Source organism: Trichechus manatus, unplaced genomic scaffold, assembly GCF_000243295.1.
Source record: "Trichechus manatus latirostris isolate Lorelei unplaced genomic scaffold, TriManLat1.0 scaffold00117, whole genome shotgun sequence".
Taxonomy (NCBI): domain Eukaryota; kingdom Metazoa; phylum Chordata; class Mammalia; order Sirenia; family Trichechidae; genus Trichechus; species Trichechus manatus.
In genome coordinates, this window is record NW_004444053.1 from 4,650,290 (window position 1) to 4,655,831 (window position 5,542).

Sequence of the window (5,542 nt, forward strand, 5' to 3'; positions counted from 1 at the left end):
ACTTGGTCTCCAACCACTGCACAGGCTGCTTGGGTGGTGACCACACTTGAGTGTATTAACCTCCACAAATAAGCACAGAAGGCAACACCACTAAAGCAGAGAGCTCGTTTGAGAACGCTGAAGGCTGCTCAAAGGAAAATCTTCCCAGGAATCAAAGAATAAGCCTGGGCTGTGAAAGGCCAGTCCCTCCATTCCAGTTAAACACCTATCCACTCCCAACCACCAACCTCTGCTTAATGGGTGGTACCTTTCAATAAGAGCTGTCGATCAAGCCCAAAATGTGCAAGTCTGTGTAAAATACACCTCTGAAGTGTCGATCCCATTAAGTGTATATAATAAGAATGAATGTTCCCATTTGACCAAAAAGAAAAACCTAAGAACAGCTGTCACATTCAAGAAGGCTGAATAAGATAATTCCTCATAAAAAATTTCCCAAAGTGTCTTGCAGGTGATGTTACTGTGTATTACACACGTTAAAAAAGAAAAGAAGGCTAAATCTGGAATAAGTGAAGTTAAATCATGTGTGTGAGAGTATGTGTGCTGTGTTTGATTTTTAACAGTAAAATCTCTGAGCCATTAATATGCTGATATATATAGTGTCTCACAAAGAGAGGTAGATTGTGCAGTATTTCCCAAAATCAGGTGAGCATGAGACCCTTTAATCTTTGAGCACTTTGTATTCATAGCTGTTTCCACAATACCTTACTACCCTGCACTCAGTAAATGGACAGTGAATTGAATGAATGTGCCTAGGCTAGAGCACAGGTGTTAAATCCCAACTCACTTCTCTTTCTACCACACTGATATTCTACTTACTCTTCACTTACGATAAATCTTTTCATTCTTGAAATCTGCGATCTCTATAAATGAAATGAAATTTGTTAGCCAGGATCTGATTAGCATGAAGCCTGAAGCTCAAACTCCAGGGCCTCTGTACTAAGTGTGTATTGAGAGTGTGTAGTCGTTTTTCTTAAAGAGGCCCCACAAAATTGTATAACCTTCATGTCCTGCAAAACCTGGTCTGCCCATGTTGCTACCATATGAGATGAAAATGGCTCAAGTGATTTTCACCAAACTTATAAGTTGAGATACTCTAAGTTACATTATAGATGCTATAATGGACTAAAATTCACTTTGGATTACTCTGGGGTCATCTTACAGACACAGGCATTCATCCTCCTGTGTAATTGAAATGTAGATTCAAACAAGAAATAAACCTGGGCTCTTTCTTTCTATACCTTGCTTAATTATGTTAGCTTAAGCCATCTCACTTTTTAGAACTCCTCTTAAGACAATGTTTACTACCTCTACTTTTTTTTCTAATGAGCATCTTAGCCAAAATAGTCTCACTTCCATTCTCCCCACCCCTCAATATTTCAAGACTATGAATAGTCAGTCTGAAATCATCACATTGTAAATATCACCACAGTTGGAAATCCTTCTGAAGACCATCTGAAGTCTTCACATTATTTTTTTCACATGGAGTAGGGACTGACATCTTTAAACTTGAATCTACAATAGTGCAATTTGGCATTCTACTTCAATTCCCTAAAAACCTCATTCATATTGATCTTGTCTTCTGGAATTTCCTGTCTGCTGCCTAAGATAAAATAATTTCCAGCCTAATCCTCATCTTGTCTGCTCTCCACTTTGACATTATGCCTTCAAAATCAAATCTTACTATTTAATCCAAAAAAAAACCATTTTATTACAGAATATTAAACCAACAACATTAACTGACTGACTTTGGTAATTCATTGGTCCTATGATTCATGAGCCAGTGTTTAAGCTTTGACTATAGATACCTAAAGTTTTACAGATTTTTTTCCCAGAGTATTCATAATTTAACAAGATAGTCTAACAACCACACACTATGTAATCGCTTTGTGTCTTAGACCAAATGAGTGCCTTACTCTCTTATTTTTCAAGTAAACTTACAGTCAAAATTACAAAACTGGGACAGAGCATAAAGGCCAAAAGTTTTACCTTCGTCTGTTTCTTTCCCCTCATCCTCCTGAGCTGGTGACTATGAAAATATGCTGAGCCCAAAATAGCAGTTGTGCACTACCAGGTCAGCCTCAGTCATTTCCAAGCCAAAGGGGAATTGACAGACACCCCTTTACCAGTCTAATATTTGTAAATATCCAATGAAATACTCCATTCAGTCAATTATTTCGGCAGAAAGCAGGCAGAATAACGTGGTAATTAAACTGAGGACTGATGGAAACTGTTAAACAGGAGACCTGTTCTGCTCGACAGTGTTCTAGTTAGTGCTTTTTATGCGTTTATTTATTTTTAAATGCTTAAGATAATAGTGCAATGAAAAAGTATTGATCCTTCATTGAGACACATATTTAAAATTTTCTGATGAAGACAGTATATGGAAACGGAAGGAGAAACTTAGTTTCCCAAAATCGTCTTACAGTCAGTATAATTTCCTTATTTTAAGTATAATGAATTCTGAAATCAAAACACAACTGTATTCAAATGTAAGCACACATGACATCCCAAAGCCAGAACATCATGTAGTCAAGATTCCATTGCCTCTGGGGTAGGTATTCAATTCATAGTGAATATGGTGTCTTCAGCATATTTCTACCCTCTAGCTCTTCCAGTTGGCCACCAATATACCTTGATTTACTCATTTATTCATTCATTCAACAATGCCTAAGCCATCTTCTCAGGCACTGTTCTAGTTCATTGTAATGCAGCAGTAAACAAAACATACTTTCCCACATACCTCTCCTGGTTGCCTAATAGGTATGCACTCAGGGACAGACAAAAGTTCTGACACAAAGGAACAAATTGGAATCCGAAGCTAATGGACAGAGCTCTGAATACTTCCCAAAGGAAAATGTAAGCTGTTAAATTACTTGTAGCACTTCATTGTAAATGACTCTTGAATACAAATAACCACCATCTCTCCCAGTAATTGGTGCCATGGATACAAAGGCAAAAAAAAATTAGGTTGTCTGTGAGGGTCTCAGGAATTGTTGGGAAAAATTAAGAACTTAGGGAAACCTAGCCAGAAATTACAAGGTAGAGTGAAACTGGAAGAGTTAGTGACTAAAAACAGCTTCTGCTACACACCATAAATCTTTTTTCATTTCTGTTTGTTAAAACACATGATATTTCACCTATTAAAAATTCATCTGGATGAATATGCAAACTCTTTTGAAAATGCAAATACCACAGGAGGGTGTTAAGAACTGTTTGGTCACTCATACTCTGCTCACATGAGCTACATAAGACTTTAATGAAATGTTTACCATGGTTCTTTGTAAACTGAGAAATACCGTAATGGCAGCATGGCAGAGTACTTAAGAGTGTAGATTCTGGAACCAGACTGCCTGGGTTTGAATCATAGCTCTACTACTAATAAACTGTGCCATCCTGAGTAACTAATTTAATCTCCTCAGTGCCTCGGTTTCCTCATCTGCAAAATGGGAATAATAGTCAAAACTACTCCACAAGGTTGCTGAGAAGCTTAAATTAGTTAATATACGTAAAGCACTTAAAACAGTGCTGGAACTTGCAATTCCGACCGAGATGAAGTAAAAGAAGAAAACCCAAACCAAACCCATTACCACTGATTCTGACTTATGGCTATCCTATAGGAAAGAACAGAATTGCCCCATGAGTTTCCAAGGAGCTGCTGGTAGATTTCAGCTGCTGACCTTTGGGTTAGCAGCCTGAGCTCTTAGCCACTGCACCACAGGGACTGAATTTAACGTCCCACCCAAAACAACCAAAAACAAACAAATGAAATATATGAAGCAATAGTTTGAAGACACAGGATATCAGGCAACAGAGAGTCGAGAAACTGAGGCCTATGATTGTCCCTGTTTACTGCCTTGAGGGAGTTTCCAGGCCACGGCACAGGTAGGAAAACCCAGATGGAGCTTGGAGGATGCTCTAAATTGAGGACATGGAGCTGAGAGTGCGAAGAACAAGGGAGCTAGAAGTGCATGGCAAAATACAAGAAAGGAGAGAACTGCACAGAAAAAGAGCCACTGACATCAGCAGAAGGTCCCTCTTGAGCATTTGGCAGATCAAAAATTACACATGACAAAACTACACGAGGCCAAGGAAAGAATGATCCAAAATCATCAGAGGGTGCATGTCTTATTTACCTAGTGCTGGTGTAACACAAATGCCACAGTGTGCGGCTTTAAAGAACAGAAATTTATTTTGTCACAGTTCTGGAGGCTAATAGTCCAAATCAGGGTCTCAGCCATATCGATTCCTTCCTTGTGAGTAGCCATGGGTATTCCTTGGTTCTTTGGCATTCTTGGGCATTCCTTGGCTTGTAGACAATCCTCACGTGACGTCTGTCTTCTCCCATGTTTGTGTCTCTGTGTCTGTTATGGTCTTTTTTATAACTCAGGTGATTAGGTTTAGGATCCACCTTACACTTGTATGACCTCACTAACATAATGGAAGAAAGACCCTATTTCCAAACGAGTCATATCCACAGATACAAGGGCCAAGAATTCAATATGTATTTTGGGGGAATACAATTCAATCCATAGCAGTACAGTACACAACATTCACACAGGACTGGAAATAGTGCCTAGTTCCACCTGTGAGACTGGAAAACCTCATAATGCACAGAGGATTTGATAGAGTATTCAGAAGATTCTTGCCTTAGTAGTGGGAGGTAATTAGCCCTTGACTAAACATTTATCTGGTCCTACTTAACAAATTCTAAAAGCAAGACTCAAAAAGATCAAACTATTTCCAAGTAACTGAAATACAGTTCAGAACAAAACTCAAGAATATTTACAGGAAAACAAAATAGCCAGCACTCAACAACATAAAAATCGCAAGGCCTAGCATCAAATCAAAGATTACCAGGGATGTAAAGAAGCAGGAAAATATGAATCACAACGAGGAGAAAAATTAATCAAACAAAACTGATCAAAGCTCAGTCATCCAAGGCACAACAATTGGTCTCTTATTCACCTGGAGCAACAGAAGAAGAAGGAGAGTCAGGTATTGGAGAAGGATACGGAATGAGTTGCTAACTGCCTCCATGAACTACTGCCTCCTTTGCAGTGAGATCGGAAGAACTGGATGGTGCCCAGCTACCATTACTGGACATTTTGATTAAGGATTCTATAGAGGAATCCTTGATCAAAAGGGGTAAAAAGCAGAACAGAATGGCAAATTCTTATGGAATACAGAATTTCTGGAGGTATGGAGGCTGGATGAACCTCTGGAACTTCATTGCCCTAAGATAATCTTTAATAAAACCTTAAACCAAAAATATCCCCTGAAGTGTCCTTAAAACCAAACAGTAGTTTAGCTTAACTAGTAAAGAATGTCTGCCTTGAGCATTATGCTGTTTTAAGACCTATTTATATGCGATCAAATTGACAAGAGCAACTGGAAAAATAAGATAGGAACCTTAGGGGTAAATGAGTTTATGTTAATGGAACAACTCAGAAAAGGAGGGTGAGAATGGTTGTACAACGTGAAGAACGTAACCAATGTCACTGAATTTACATGTAGAAACTTGGATTTGTGTATGTTTTTGCTG